Below are 17,982 nucleotides of genomic sequence, written 5' to 3'. Positions count from 1 at the left end.
GCCAGCAGCAACAGCCTGGTTGATCAGGCTCTGATCCACCAGGAGGCCTGGTCACAGACCGGGCCGCGGGGGCGTTGACCCCCGGAACTCTCTCCAGGTAAACTCCAGGTATTATTATATACCCCGGTCATTACCCATGGTGTGGAGTAAAGGTTACAGGGACATATAATTTGTCCAGGGACAGAGGGACCTAACGTTCTGTTAGCTAAGCAGTTTGTAGTAGTATTAGTAATTAGTTGTAAATAAATATGGTTATGGGGGGGGTTATAGGACATCAATAACAAAAAAAGACACAATACCTTGACCGGAACGATACGTTATTATTAGGCATCAGTTTCTAACAAAACAAATCCCTTCTACTGGAATTGTAGAATATTGTATATGTGTTTTGTAATAATAACAATAGTGTAGAACATTATTTTATTTTTTGTAAAGTAGTAAACCCTTGTGGGCCATTCAGGAAGCCATTATATCACTAAAAATAAATAAAAAATTAACTGCAGGATGACAAGAGTTTATTTTGTTCTAGGTATCCTTGAGTATCAGGATAGGTTAAAGGAGTCAAGGCAAAAAACAATTCAGATAAGACATGGTAGGGCAGTTTTTATAACAGGTACAGAAGGGCTATTAATAAAATTAAAACAAAACTCAGATTCCGACCTTTTTTCAGACAATTGTTATATAAATAACAGAACACATATTCATATCCAAGGTTCAGGGACTAGGCATTAAAGTTTTCTTATTTTTTTTCTTTAGATAAAAACCTTTACCTCAGTATTACACACCATGAGATGTGTATATTTCAGTGTACATTTGCTGAGAGTTTAATCCCTATTCTATTCATAAAAATATTTTTGACTGCTGTTGAATAGATGACATACAACCTTAAAGACTTGCTGTAAGCCTCATTAACCAACCAAATTAACATGGGGCCAGATTATGCAGTATACGCCGAGAAGTGTATATCTTAGGGTATATACATTGAGAGATCATCTAAATCACTATTTTAGAGATTGACGTATTCCTAATTGGTGGTGAACAGGTGATATACAGTATAATATATATCTTTATTTTTACAAGTACATGTACAAGGTATATAGGCCTTGCTGACATCAGTGACATACTACTTAATGATCCTAGTTCAGTCAAAAGGCTTTAAACTCAATAAACTAACTAACGATGGTTACACAATTCAGACACATGACCATTACTGTGAAGTAGATACAATAGTCAATGGTGTTTAATTGTTTAAGTTACCATGGTTAAGAGTTGTTAAAAATAGGTAAAGTTAGGTTATATGGCTGCTGTATAATCCCTACATAGCGCTCCCCATGACAATAATACTACTACTAATAGGTTATACTGCAAAAAAATCATTAATATGATAATATAGGTGAAATATTTAATGCAAACATTATCAAAAATATATAAATGTGTATAATATAATCATTGTAAAAATATAGCTTTTAATGCGTTAAAAACATTTCAAAAATGCAAATTCAACTTCAAAGTATGTATGTATATATGTATGAATAAAAGTGTGTGTATATGTATGTGGTAAATACAATATTTAGTCGAGGGGTTGGTGTAAATTGATGTCTTAAAATATAAAGTAATTGGTGGTTTGATATTCTTTGGGCATGCTTGGAGAGAGGTTTCGGGGGTCAACGCCCCTGCGGCTCGGTCTGAGACCAGGCCTCATGGTGTAAGTAAGTAAGTAAGTAAGTAAGTTTATTCAGGTATACACAAATACAGTTACATAGAATTATCATACATAGCAGCATATGTGTAGAGAACCTAGGATAACCCAAAAAAGTCAGACAGAGTGACTTATTTCCATTGGGATCCTTTTACCTTATTATTATAATATAAAGGTTATAATATTTTCTTATTATTCTATAATGAAGATAACATCTTATTATCATACTAAAAAGACTACTACACGAGGGTCATTAAGACTATCTACAATACGAGGGTCATTACTAGGAATAAGGTAAAATTTACACGTATGTTAGATAAAAAATAGAAAATCATTCCCTTCCCTTTCTGTAGCTACATTCATCGGACACCTTTTGGCACTCTTCTTGAACTGGTTCATGCTATGACTGGCTTTGACATGTGCGGGTAGTCTGTTCCATTTCTTTATTGCTGTACAATAAAAGGTGTTTGAAGGCTGGCCACTGACTGTGGCTACTACAAAGTTGTGCTCTCTCCCCCTAGTACTATGATTGCTTTGGTTCCCAACCTTGACAAAATTGACAGCAAGATATTCTGGACACTGTTTGTGAGCAATTTTATAAACATGATTTAGCTTCAGTTGTTTTACTCTGTCTTCAACATTCAGCATATCCAACTGCTGTAATTCATCCTGGCCTACATGTTCTCTTGGTCCCAGCCCCAGGATGAATCTTACGATTTTGTTCTGGGTGATTTGCAGTCTATCTTTCAGTTTTTTTGTCAAGGCAGAGTACCATGAAGAGCAAGCGTAATCCATATGGCATTGTATAAGGGCTAGACATAGGGTCCTGCGAGCCTCAGTAGGTAGACACTGTGCTTGTCTATACAGGAACTTCAGTCTGGCATTCGCTTTCTTTACTACACTGTTCCCTATCAATTCTCCTGACATGCATGGGTCAAAGGGAATTCCCAAATATTTTACTGATGAAACCAAAGTGATGGACTCCCCATTACATTAAGATAAGATAAGATTTCGTTCGGATTTTTAACCCCGGAGGGTTAGCCACCCAGGATAACCCAAGAAAGTCAGTGCGTCATCGAGGACTGTCTAACTTATTTCCATTGGGGTCCTTAATCTTGTCCCCCAGGATGCGACCCACACCAGTCGACTAACACCCAGGTACCTATTTGCTGCTAGGTGAACAGGACAACAGGTGTAAGGAAACGTGTCGAAATGTTTCCACCCGCCGGGAATCGAACCCGGGCCCTCCGTGTGTGAAGCGGGAGCTTTAGCCACCAGGCCACCGGGTCACCAAAAATAATAACAAGAAATGAACGTGAGTCCATTTCCCCCAGGAGGACTCAATGTCCACCCAGTTCCTCGCTTGTGGTACGGGCGAGGCGGCCGTGTCCCAGAGTCCAACCCGGGGGAATTGAACCCAGGACCACCTCAGTGGTAGAGGGCGCGGTGAACCACAACACCACCGAGATCACATTAAAGTTATTTACCCTTCTCAGTTTATGTTTCGTGCCAAAGAGAATGGCTTCAGTTTTCCCTAGGTGTAATGATAGTTTGTTGTCTACTAACCATTTGCTGGTGAATGCTGGTGGATCAGGGTCTGATCAACCAGGCTGTTACTGCTGGCCGCACGCAAACTGACGTACGAACCACAGCCCGGTTGATCAGGTACTGACTTCAGGTTTTGTTTTTTGGGATGGAAAGAGGAAAACCAACCTAACTCAAACTAAAAATAGCCGAAATGCTCTGCATGCAAAAGGGCTTTTGGCATGTACAGCCAACTGTTATATTCCTTTGTACAATTTGTATCATGTCAAAATAATTTTTTTATTCTTAATGTTGTTCTTATTAACCTAACCTAAGTTACCATTAACCATTACCCGCCAGCGCCAGCATCTTTGTTTACATTACGACTTTGTTTACATTGGATGCGGCTTTGTTTACATCGGTTAGTTAGTTTAATATATTTATTATGCACCCCATACCCATCCTGTGGGCGGTAGTCAAAAGATTACAGAGGTACATAATTGGTCCAGGGACTGGACTCCAAAGTTTTGATAGCTGAGCAAGTTACAGAGGTAATGAACTCACAATTTACAAAGGTAATGAACTCACAATTTACAAAGGTAATGAACTCACAATTTACAAAGGTAATGAACTCCAGGTAAGTCTGGTCACAATCATGACAAGTTACAAAGGTATTTACAGATTACAGAGGTACGTAATGGGTCCAGGGACTGGGCCCCCAAAGTTTTGATAGCTGAACTAGGTACAAAGGTAATGAGCTCACAAGTTACAAAGGTAATGAATTCTGTAGAATGGTTACTTACGTTTATACTTTGGCTACAATCATGAACAAATTATAGAGTAATGAGCAATTCACACTTCCACACCCGGTCACAACTGTAATGAGTTATTGGTGCAAATATTGATTGTTGAGTCACACACACCACACACACACACACACACACACACACACACACACACACACACACACACACACACACACACACACACACACACACACACACACACACACACACTTTAGTTTAATATCTTTATGCACCCCATACCCATCCTGTGGGCGGTAGTCAAAAGATTACAAAGGTACATAATGGGTCCAGTGACTGGACCCCAAAGTTATGATAGCTGAACTAGTTACAAAGGTAATGAACTCCAGGTAGATCTGGTCACTAATCATGGCAAGTTACAGAGGTAATGAATCAGCTTCACTCCTATACATGGTTACAGTCATGAACAAATTACAAAGTAATGAACCACTGATACGTCCACACATCGGGACGTGGTATTTGTTTACATTGGATGCGGCTTTGTTTACATTGGGACGTGGTATTTGTTTACATTGGATGCGGCTTTGTTTACATTTGGACGTGGTATTTTACATTGGATGCGGCTTTGTTTACATCTGGTCGTGACTTTTGTTTACATTGGAGGCGGCATTTTTTTTTTAAATGTAGGCGGCTTTTGTTTACATTGCAGGCGGCCTGTTTTACATTGTAGACTGCTATAGTTATATAGGAGGCGGCTTTGTTTATATTAAAGGCGGTTTTGTTTACATTGCAGGCGGCTTTGCTTACACTGACTTTTTTAATACCCAACTGTTTTTAATACCCAAACTTTTTTTTATTACCCAAACTGTTTTTATTATCCAAACTTTAACTTTTCAGGATTACACAAAGTAGGATGTATTATGAGATAATATTTATATTACTCAACAGATGCAATAATTGATAGTAATATTTATATTTCTCAGCTGATGCAATAATTGATAGTAATATTTATAAAGAACCCCCCCCAATGGAAATAAGTTACTTTGACTTTTTTTGGTTATCCCAGGTTCTCTACACATATGTTGTTATGTATGATAATCTATGTAACACTATTTATGTATACCTGAATAAACTTACTCAGGTGATGCAATGATTGATAGGAAGTGTGGTAAGCCTGGCAGCAGCAGACACGTCAACAAGGACGGCCGCAGGTATCTTTCCTAACCTTATTTATGACTTATTTTTGCATTTAATGTAGCTTATTTTGAAATTCGATAATGGGGAGTTATCCATAGCGATTTTGTGGTGTTTTTTATGTAGTTTAAAGCGAAAATAAGGGAGGAGATGAGCCATGTGGAGGTTGTGTGGGATGGTCTGGGGGCGGACGATCATGTCATTGACAGCATGGAAAGTTTAAGGGATGGTCCATCATGTATCAAGAAAGAATATTTTGTTACGGCCTTTGCCAGGGTATTTCTAATTTAATTTTATGGTATTTCACGAGATAAGAGTGCTAAATATGGGTGGGTAATGTTTAGTGAGCGGAGAGGTTCACCTCCCGCTCCCCGGTGTTGCATGTCTAACATAAGTAAGTTTATATAAGTACAATTTAACACAATTTTTGGATGATTGCAATTGTCTTATTTAGTAACATAAGTATAAATTACCAAGGATGACCTTCCCAACAAGTCAGAGTGACTGTATTTCCATATAACCATATATTTAATATGTAACCATATATACAGGTAACCATATATGCATTTTATGAATTTAACCTTTTAATCTTCTACCCTAGGATGTGACTCACACCTATTTGCTGCTAGGTGAACAGGGGCATCAGGTTTAAGGAAACATGCCCAACGTTTTTACTCATGCCGAGGATCAAACCTAGTGTATGAGCTGAGGATACTACCACTCAAGCTATGACGATATCCCTACAATTCCAAACCATTGAAATCTTGATATGATTCATACTAATCTTATTGATATAGTTCCTAGATAAAAAAAAGAAATGCACTAGATAAAAAAAAAAAAAGAAATGCAACATTTAACCCAAATACTAGTGGGCTGTATCAAGTCATGAGCAGATGTTATTTGTGACTAATAAAACCTACAGATTCTCCTCCACCACGATGCTGTGAACACTAACTCCAAGGCCGAGGGACTGATTACCTCATCTTTTGTATATAGTTCTACTGTCTTCCTATAAAGATATCCAGATGTTGCACATGTGTCTTAACTTTCAAAATGGGCAAAATGTCAGTAAAAAGACTGCATTATGCTGCATTACTTTTTCTATAACGTCTGTATTTTATATTTCTCTTTATATGGGTCTTAAATAATTTATTATATACATTATATATATATATATATATATATATATATATATATATATATATATATATATATATATATATGTCTCATAAACACGCTAAGATAACAGGGATATCTTGCTACTCCTACTTACACTTTGGTCACACTTCACAGACACGCACATGCATATATATATATACATACATCTAGGTTTTTCTCCTTTTTCTAAATAGCTCTTGTTCTTTTTTATTTCTTCTATTGTCCATGGGGAAGTGGAAAAGAATCTTTCCTCCGTAAGCCATGCGTGTCGTATGAGGCGACTAAAATGCCGGGAGCAATGGGCTAGTAACCCCTTCTCCTGTATACAATTACTAAAAAAGAGAAGAAGAAAAACTTTATAAAACTGGGTTGCTTAAATGTGCGTGGATGTAGTGCGGATGACAAGAAACAGATGATTGCTGATGTTATGAATGAAAAGAAGTTGGATGTCCTGGCCCTAAGCGAAACAAAGCTGAAGGGGGTAGGAGAGTTTCAGTGGGGGGAAATAAATGGGATTAAATCTGGAGTATCTGAGAGAGTTAGAGCAAAGGAAGGGGTAGCAGTAATGTTAAATGATCAGTTATGGAAGGAGAAAAGAGAATATGAATGTGTAAATTCAAGAATTATGTGGATTAAAGTAAAGGTTGGATGCGAGAAGTGGGTCATAATAAGCGTGTATGCACCTGGAGAAGAGAGGAATGCAGAGGAGAGAGAGAGATTTTGGGAGATGTTAAGTGAATGTATAGGAGCCTTTGAACCAAGTGAGAGAGTAATTGTGGTAGGGGACTTGAATGCTAAAGTAGGAGAAACTTTTAGAGAGGGTGTGGTAGGTAAGTTTGGGGTGCCAGGTGTAAATGATAATGGGAGCCCTTTGATTGAACTTTGTATAGAAAGGGGTTTAGTTATAGGTAATACATATTTTAAGAAAAAGAGGATAAATAAGTATACACGATATGATGTAGGGCGAAATGACAGTAGTTTGTTGGATTATGTATTGGTAGATAAAAGACTGTTGAGTAGACTTCAGGATGTACATGTTTATAGAGGGGCCACAGATATATCAGATCACTTTCTAGTTGTAGCTACACTGAGAGTAAAAGGTAGATGGGATACAAGGAGAATAGAAGCATCAGGGAAGAGAGAGGTGAAGGTTTATAAACTAAAAGAGGAGGCAGTTAGGGTAAGATATAAACAGCTATTGGAGGATAGATGGGCTAATGAGAGCATAGGCAATGGGGTCGTAGAGGTATGGGGTAGGTTTAAAAATGTAGTGTTAGAGTGTTCAGCAGAAGTTTGTGGTTACAGGAAAGTGGGTGCAGGAGGGAAGAGGAGCGATTGGTGGAATGATGATGTAAAGAGAGTAGTAAGGGAGAAAAAGTTAGCATATGAGAAGTTTTTACAAAGTAGAAGTGATGCAAGGAGGGAAGAGTATATGGAGAAAAAGAGAGAGGTTAAGAGAGTGGTGAAGCAATGTAAAAAGAGAGCAAATGAGAGAGTGGGTGAGATGTTATCAACAAATTTTGTTGAAAATAAGAAAAAGTTTTGGAGTGAGATTAACAAGTTAAGAAAGCCTAGAGAACAAATTGATTTGTCAGTTAAAAATAGGAGAGGAGAGTTATTAAATGGAGAGTTAGAGGTATTGGGAAGATGGAAGGAATATTTTGAGGAATTGTTAAATGTTGATGAAGATAGGGAAGCTGTGATTTCGTGTATAGGGCAAGGAGGAATAACATCTTGTAGGAGTGAGGAAGAGCCAGTTGTGAGTGTGGGGGAAGTTCGTGAGGCAGTAGGTAAAATGAAAGGGGGTAAGGCAGCCGGGATTGATGGGATAAAGATAGAAATGTTAAAAGCAGGTGGGGATATAGTTTTGGAGTGGTTGGTGCAATTATTTAATAAATGTATGGAAGAGGGTAAGGTACCTAGGGATTGGCAGAGAGCATGCATAGTTCCTTTGTATAAAGGCAAAGGGGATAAAAGAGAGTGCAAAAATTATAGGGGGATAAGTCTGTTGAGTGTACCTGGTAAAGTGTATGGTAGAGTTATAATTGAAAGAATTAAGAGTAAGACGGAGAATAGGATAGCAGATGAACAAGGAGGCTTTAGGAAAGGTAGGGGGTGTGTGGACCAGGTGTTTACAGTGAAACATATAAGTGAACAGTATTTAGATAAGGCTAAAGAGGTCTTTGTGGCATTTATGGATTTGGAAAAGGCGTATGACAGGGTGGATAGGGGAGCAATGTGGCAGATGTTGCAAGTGTATGGTGTAGGAGGTAGGTTACTGAAAGCAGTGAAGAGTTTTTACGAGGATAGTGAGGCTCAAGTTAGAGTATGTAGGAAAGAGGGAAATTTTTTCCCAGTAAAAGTAGGCCTTAGACAAGGATGTGTGATGTCACCGTGGTTGTTTAATATATTTATAGATGGGGTTGTAAGAGAAGTAAATGCGAGGGTCTTGGCAAGAGGCGTGGAGTTAAAAGATAAAGAATCACACACAAAGTGGGAGTTGTCACAGCTGCTCTTTGCTGATGACACTGTGCTCTTGGGAGATTCTGAAGAGAAGTTGCAGAGATTGGTGGATGAATTTGGTAGGGTGTGCAAAAGAAGAAAATTAAAGGTGAATACAGGAAAGAGTAAGGTTATGAGGATAACAAAAAGATTAGGTGATGAAAGATTGAATATCAGATTGGAGGGAGAGAGTATGGAGGAGGTGAACGTATTCAGATATTTGGGAGTGGACGTGTCAGCGGATGGGTCTATGAAAGATGAGGTGAATCATAGAATTGATGAGGGAAAAAGAGTGAGTGGTGCACTTAGGAGTCTGTGGAGACAAAGAACTTTGTCCTTGGAGGCAAAGAGGGGAATGTATGAGAGTATAGTTTTACCAACGCTCTTATATGGGTGTGAAGCGTGGGTGATGAATGTTGCAGCGAGGAGAAGGCTGGAGGCAGTGGAGATGTCATGTCTGAGGGCAATGTGTGGTGTGAATATAATGCAGAGAATTAGTAGTTTGGAAGTTAGGAGGAGGTGCGGGATTACCAAAACTGTTGTCCAGAGGGCTGAGGAAGGGTTGTTGAGGTGGTTCGGACATGTAGAGAGAATGGAGCGAAACAGAATGACTTCAAGAGTGTATCAGTCTGTAGTGGAAGGAAGGCGGGGTAGGGGTCGGCCTAGGAAGGGTTGGAGGGAGGGGGTAAAGGAGGTTTTGTGTGCGAGGGGCTTGGACTTCCAGCAGGCATGCGTGAGCGTGTTTGATAGGAGTGAATGGAGACAAATGGTTTTTAATACTTGACGTGCTGTTGGAGTGTGAGCATAGTAACATTTATGAAGGGATTCAGGGAAACCGGCAGGCCGGACTTGAGTTCTGGAGATGGGAAGTACAGTGCCTGCACTCTGAAGGAGGGGTGTTAATGTTGCAGTTTAAAAACTGTAGTGTAAAGCACCCTTCTGGCAAGACAGTGATGGAGTGAATGATGGTGAAAGTTTTTCTTTTTCGGGCCACCCTGCCTTGGTGGGAATCGGCCGGTGTGATAATAAAAAAAAATAAAATATATACAGTGGACCCCCGCTTAACGATCACCTCCTAATGTGACCAATTATGTAAGTGTATTTATATAAGTGCATTTGTACGTGTATGTTTGGGGGTCTGAAATGGACTAATCTACTTCACAATTTTCCTTACGGAACAAATTCGGTCAGTACTGGCACCTGAACATACTTCTGGAATGAAAAAATATCGTTAATCGGGGGTCCACTGTATATATATAATATATATATATATAATTCTTTTCTCTGAGGATGAGGGTCCCCATGACAGTTCTAGAGGTGGTACCTCCCTATATTTTATATATATATATATATATATATATATATATATATATATATATATATATATATATATATATATATATATATATAAAATATAAAATATAGGGAGGTACCACCTCTAGAACTGTCATGGGGGCCCTCATCCTCAGAGAAAAGAGTTATATATATATATATATATATATATATATATATATATATATATATATATATATATATATATATATATATATATAATTTTTTTTTTTTTTTTTTTTTTTTTTTTCAACAAGTCGGCCGTCTCCCACCGAGGCAGGGTGACCCAAAAAGAAAGAAAATCCCCAAAAAGAAAATACTTCATCATCATTCAACACTTTCACGTCACTCACACATTTTTTTTTTTTTTCAACAAGTCGGCCGTCTCCCACCGAGGCAGGGTGACCCAAAAAAAAGAAAGAAAATCCCCAAAAAGAAAATACTTTCATCATCATTCAACACTGTCACTAGCAAAAGCAGGGGTGTCACTAGCAAAAGCAGGGGTGTCACTAGCACGTTAAGAGACCATACAATAAGTGTCAGGGGCCCGAGACTGTTCAACTGCCTCCCAGCACACATAAGGGGGATTACCAACAGACCCCTGGCAGTCTTCAAGCTGGCACTGGACAAGCACCTAAAGTCAGTTCCTGATCAGCCGGGCTGTGGCTCGTACGTTGGTTTGCGTGCAGCCAGCAGCAACAGCCTGGTTGATCAGGCGCTGATCCACCAGGAGGCCTGGTCACAGACCGGGCCGCGGGGGCGTTGACCCCCGAAACTCTCTCCAGGTCCAGGTAAACACTCACACATTATCACTGCTTTTGCAGAGGTGCTCAGAATACAACAGTTTAGAAGCATATATGTATAGAGATACACAACATATCCCTCCAAACTGCCAATATCCCAAACCCCTCCTTTAAAGTGCAGGCATTGTACTTCCCATTTCCAGGACTCAAGTCCGACTATATGAAAATAACCGGTTTCCCTGAATCCCTTCACTAAATATTACCCTGCTCACACTCCAACAGATCGTCAGGTCCCAAGTATCATTCGTCTCCATTCACTCCTATCTAACACGCTCACGCACGCTTGCTGGAAGTCAAAGCCCCTCACCCACAAAACCTCCTTTACCCCCTCTTTCCAACCCTTTCGAGGACGACCCCTACCCCTCTTTCCTTCCCCTATAGATTTATATGCTTTCCATGTCATTCTACTTTGATCCATTCTCTCTAAATGACCAAACCACCTCAACAACCCCTCTTCTGCCCTCTGACTAATGCTTTTATTAACTCCACACCTTCTCCTAATTTCCACACTCCGAATTTTCTGCATAATATTTACACCACACATTGCCCTTAGACAGGACATCTCCACTGCCTCCAACCGTCTCCTCGCTGCTGCATTTACCACCCAAGCTTCACATCCATATAAGAGTGTTGGTACTACTATACTTTCATACATTCCCTTCTTTGCCTCCATAGATAACGTTTTTTGACTCCACATATACCTCAACGCACCACTCACCTTTTTTCCCTCATCAGTTCTATGATTAACCTCATCCTTCATAAATCCATCCGCCGACACGTCAACTCCCAAGTATCTGAAAACATTCACTTCTTCCATACTCCTCCTCCCCAATTTGATATCCAATTTTTCTTTATCTAAATCATTTGATACCCTCATCACCTTACTCTTTTCTATGTTCACTTTCAACTTTCTACCTTTACACACATTCTCAAACTCATCCACTAACCTTTGTAATTTTTCTTTAGAATCTCCCATAAGCACAGTATCATCAGCAAAAAGTAACTGTGTCAATTCCCATTTTGAATTTGATTCCCCATAATTTAATCCCACCCCTCTCCCGAACACCCTAGCATTTACTTCTTTTACAACCCCATCTATAAATATATTAAACAACCATGGTGACATTACACATCCCTGTCTAAGACCTACTTTTACCGGGAAGTATTCTCCCTCTCTTCTACACACCCTAACCTGAGCCTCACTATCCTCATAAAAGCTCTTTACAGCATTTAGTAACTTACCACCTATTCCATATACTTGCAACATCTGCCACATTGCTCCTCTATCCACTCTATCATATGCCTTTTCTAAATCCATAAATGCAATAAAAACTTCCCTACCTTTATCTAAATACTGTTCACATATATGTTTCAATGTAAACACTTGATCTACACATCCCCTACCCACTCTGAAGCCTCCTTGCTCGTCCGCAATTCTACATTCTGTCTTACCTCTAATTCTTTCAATTATAACCCTACCGTATACTTTTCCTGGTATACTCAGTAAACTTATTCCTCTATAATTTTTACAATCTCTTTTGTCCCCTTTCCCTTTATATAAAGGGACTATACATGCTCTCCGCCAATCCCTAGGTACCTTCCCCTCTTTCATACATTTATTAAACAAAAGTACCAACCACTCCAACACTATATCCCCCCCTGCTTTTAACATTTCTGTCATGATCCCATCAGTTCCAGCTGCTTTACCCCCTTTCATTCTACGTAATGCCTCACGTACCTCCACCACACTTACATTCTGCTCTTCTTCACTCCTAAAAGATGGTATACCTCCCTGGCCAGTGCATGAAATTACCGCTTCCCTTTCTTCCTTAACATTTAAAAGTTCCTCAAAATATTCTCGCCATCTACCTAATACCTCCCTCTCCCCATCTACTAACTCCCCTACTCTGTTTTTAACTGACAAATCCATACTTTCCCTAGACTTTCTTAACTTGTTTAACTCACTCCAAAATTTTTTCTTATTTTCATTAAAATTTCTTGACAGTGCCTCTCCCACTCTTTCATCTGCTCTCCTTTTGCACTCTCTCACCACTCTCTTCACCTTTCTTTTACTCTCCATATACTCTGCTCTTCTTATAACACTTCTGCTTTGTAAAAACCTCTCGTAAGCTACCTTTTTCTCTTTTATCACACCCTTTACTTCATCATTCCACCAATCACTCCTCTTTCCTCCTGCCGCCACCCTCCTATAACCACAAACTTCTGCCCCACATTCTAATACTGCATTTTTAAAACTATTCCAACCCTCTTCAACCCCCCCACTACTCATCTTTGCACTAGCCCACCTTTCTGCCAATAGTCGCTTATATCTCGCCCGAACTTCCTCCTCCCTTAGTTTATACACTTTCACCTCCCTCTTACTTGTTGTTGCCACCTTCCTCTTTTCCCATCTACCTCTTACTCTAACTGTAGCTACAACTAAATAATGATCCGATATATCAGTTGCCCCTCTATAAACATGTACATCCTGGAGCCTACCCATCAACCTTTTATCCACCAATACATAATCTAACAAACTACTTTCATTACGTGCTACATCATACCTTGTATATTTATTTATCCTCTTTTTCATAAAATATGTATTACTTATTACCAAATTTCTTTCTACACATAGCTCAATTAAAGGCTCCCTATTTACATTTACCCCTGGCACCCCAAAATTACCTACTACTCCCTCCATAACATTTTTACCCACTTTAGCATTGAAATCCCCAACCACCATTACTCTCACACTTGATTCAGAACTCCCCACGCATTCACTCAACATTTCCCAGAATCTCTCTCTCTCCTCTACACTTCTCTCTTCTCCAGGTGCATACACGCTTACTATAACCCACTTTTCACATCCAATCTTTATTTTACTCCACATAATCCTTGAATTTATACATTTGTAGTCCCTCTTTTCCTGCCATAGCTTATCCTTCAACATTATTGCTACTCCTTCTTTAGCTCTAACTCTATTTGAAACCCCTGACCTAATCCCATTTATTCCTCTCCATTGAAACTCTCCCACCCCCTTCAGCTTTGTTTCACTTAAAGCCAGGACATCCAGTTTCTTCTCATTCATAACATCCACAATCATCTCTTTCTTATCATTTGCACAACATCCACGCACATTCAGACTTCCCACTTTGACAATTTTCTTCTTCTTATTCTTTTTAGTAATCTTTACAGGAAAAGGGGTTACTAGCCCATTGTTCCCGGCATTTTAGTTGACTTTTACAACACGCATGGCTTACGGAGGAAAGATTCTTATTCCACTTCCCCATGGATATAAAAGGAAAAGTAATAAGACCAAGAACTATTAAGATAAAATCAAAGAAAACTCAGATGAGTGTGTATAAATAAACGTGTACATGTATGTGTAGTGTGACCTAAGTGTAAGTAGAAGTAGCAAGACGTACCTGTAATCTTGCATATTTATGAGACAGACAAAAGACACCAGTGGACCCCCGATTAACGATATTTTTTCATTCCAGAAGTATGTTCAGGTGCCAGTACTGACCGAATTTGTTCCCATAAGGAATATTGTGAAGTAGATTAGTCCATTTCAGCCCCCAAACATACACGTACAAATGCACTTATATAAATACACTTACATAATTGGCCACATTAGGAGGTGATCGTTAAGCGGGGGTCCACTGTATATATATATATATATATATATATATATATATATAGATATATATATATATATATACAGTGGACCCCCGGTTAACGATATTTTTTCACTCCAGAAGTATGTTCAGGTGCCAGTACTGACCGAATTTATTCCCATAAGGAATATTGTGAAGTAGATTAGTCCTTTCAGACCCCCAAACATACACGTACAAACGCACTTACATAAATACACTTACATAATTGGTCACATTCGGAGGTAATCGTTAACCGGGGGTCCACTGTATATATATATATATATATATATATATATATATATATATATATATATATATATATATATATATATATATATATATATATATATATATATATATATATACACACATATATAATTTTTTTTTTTTTTCAACAAGTCGGTCGTCTCCCACCGAGGCAGGGTGACCCAAAAAAGAAAGAAAATCCCCAAAAAGAAAATACTTTCATCATCATTCAACACTTTCACCACACTCACACATTATCACTGCTTTTGCAGAGGTGCCCAGAATACAACAGTTTAGAAGCATATACGTATAAAGATACACACCATATCTCTCCAAACTGCCAATATCCCAAACCACTCCTTTAAAGTGCAGGCATTGTACTTCCCATTTCCAGGACTCAAGTCCGACTATATGAAAATAACCGGTTTCCCTGAATCCCTTCACTAAATATTACCCTGCTCACACTCCAACAGATCGTCAGGTCCCAAGTATCATTCGTCTCCATTCACTCCTATCTAACACGCTCATACACGCTTGCTGGAAGTCCAAGCCCCTCGCCCACAAAACCTCCTTTACCCCCTCTTTCCAACCCTTTCGAGGACGACCCCTACCCCTCTTTCCTTCCCCTATAGATTTATATGCTTTCCATGTCATTCTACTTTGATCTATTCTCTCTAAATGACCAAACCACCTCAACAACCCCTCTTCTGCCCTCTGACTAATGCTTTTATTAACTCCACACCTTCTCCTAATTTCCACACTCCGAATTTTCTGCATAATATTTACACCACACATTGCCCTTAGACTGGACATCTCCACTGCCTCCAACCGTCTCCTCGCTGCTGCATTTACCACCCAAGCTTCACATCCATATAAGAGTGTTGGTACTACTATACTTTCATACATTCCCTTCTTTGCCTCCATAGATAACGTTTTTTGACTCCACATATACCTCAACGCACCACTCACCTTTTTTCCCTCATCAATTCTATAATTAACCTCATCCTTCATAAATCCATCCGCCGACACGTCAACTCCCAAGTATCTGAAAACATTCACTTCTTCCATACTCCTCCTCCCCAATTTGATATCCAATTTTTCTTTATCTAAATCATTTGATACCCTCATCACCTTACTCTTTTCTATGTTCACTTTCAACTTTCTACCTTTACACACATTCTCAAACTCATCCACTAACCTTTGCAATTTTTCTTTAGAATCTCCCATAAGCACAGTATCATCAGCAAAAAGTAACTGTGTCAATTCCCATTTTGAATTTGATTCCCCATAATTTAATCCTACCCCTCTCCCGAACACCCTAGCATTTACTTCTTTTACAACCCCATCTATAAATATATTAAACAACCATGGTGACATTACACATCCCTGTCTAAGACCTACTTTTACCTGGAAGTATTCTCCCTCTCTTCTACACACCCTAACCTGAGCCTCACTATCCTCATAAAAGCTCTTTACAGCATTTAGTAACTTACCACCTATTCCATAAACTTGCAACATCTGCCACATTGCTCCTCTATCCACTCTATCATATGCCTTTTCTAAATCCATAAATGCAATAAAAACTTCCCTACCTTTATCTAAATACTGTTCACATATATGCTTCAATGTAAACACTTGATCTACACATCCCCTACCCACTCTGAAGCCTCCCTGCTCATCCACAATCCTACATTCTGTCTTACCTCTAATTCTTTCAATTATAACCCTACCGTATACTTTTCCTGGTATACATACTCAGTAAACTTATTCCTCTATAATTTTTACAATCTCTTTTGTCCCCTTTCCCTTTATATAAAGGGACTATACATGCTCTCTGCCAATCCCTAGGTACCTTCCCCTCTTCCATACATTTATTAAACAAAAGTGCCAACCACTCCAACACTATATCCCCCCCTGCTTTTAACATTTCTGTCATGATCCCATCAGTTCCAGCTGCTTTACCCCCTTTCATTCTACGTAATGCCTCATGTACCTCCACCACACTTACATTCTGCTCTTCTTCACTCCTAAAAGATGGTATACCTCCCTGACCAGTGCATGAAATTACCACCTCCCTTTCTTCCTCAACATTTAAAAGTTCCTCAAAATATTCTCTCCATCTACCTAATACCTCCCTCTCCCCATCTACTAACTCCCCTACTCTGTTTTTAACTGACAAATCCATACTTTCCATAGGCTTTCTTAACTTGTTTAACTCACTCCAAAATTTTTTCTTATTTTCATTAAAATTTCTTGACAGTGCCTCTCCCACTCTTTCATCTGCTCTCCTTTTGCACTCTCTCACCACTCTCTTCACCTTTCTTTTACTCTCCATATACTCTGCTCTTCTTATAACACTTCTGCTTTGTAAAAACCTCTCGTAAGCTACCTTTTTCTCTTTTATCACACCCTTTACTTCGTCATTCCACCAATCACTCCTCTTTCCTCCTGCCGCCACCCTCCTATAACCACAAACTTCTGCCCCACATTCTAATACTGCATTTTTAAAACTATTCCAACCCTCTTCAACCCCCCCACTACTCATCTTTGCACTAGCCCACCTTTCTGCCAATAGTCGCTTTTATCTCGCCCGAACTTCCTCCTCCCTTAGTTTATACACTTTCACCTCCCTCTTACTTGTTGTTGCCACCTTCCTCTTTTCCCATCTACCTCTTACTCTAACTGTAGCTACAACTAAATAATGATCCAATATATCAGTTGCCCCTCTATAAACATGTACATCCTGGAGCCTACCCATCAACCTTTTATCCACCAATACATAATCTAACAAACTACTTTCATTACGTGCTACATCATACCTTGTATATTTATTTATCTTCTTTTTCATAAAATATGTATTACTTATTACCAAATTTCTTTCTACACATAGCTCAATTAAAGGCTCCCCATTTACATTTACCCCTGGCATCCCAAATTTACCTACTACTCCCTCTATAACATTTTTACCCACTTTAGCATTGAAATCCCCAACCACCATTACTCTCACACTTGATTCAACACTCCCCACGCATTCACTCAACATTTCCCAGAATCTCTCTCTCTCCTCTACACTTCTCTCTTCTCCAGGTGCATACACGCTTACT

The 17,982-nt window shown here is 39.1% G+C and overlaps 1 protein-coding gene across 1 annotated transcript in view; it reads left to right on the top strand.

Annotated features, from left to right (window-relative positions):
* Positions 1–5,043: 5,043 nt before the first annotated feature.
* CysRS (cysteine--tRNA ligase, cytoplasmic) overlaps positions 5,044–17,982 on the top strand; it is a 30,701-nt gene continuing 17,762 nt past the window's right edge. The window contains exon 1 of the mRNA XM_070099610.1: positions 5,044–5,198. The gene's annotated coding sequence lies outside the window, so the exon portion shown is untranslated. The remainder of the gene's footprint in view (positions 5,199–17,982) is intronic.

This window comes from Cherax quadricarinatus, chromosome 68, assembly GCF_038502225.1.
Source record: "Cherax quadricarinatus isolate ZL_2023a chromosome 68, ASM3850222v1, whole genome shotgun sequence".
In the NCBI taxonomy this organism is placed as follows: Eukaryota; Metazoa; Arthropoda; class Malacostraca; order Decapoda; family Parastacidae; genus Cherax; species Cherax quadricarinatus.
This window is presented reverse-complemented; position numbering and strand designations above follow the sequence as displayed.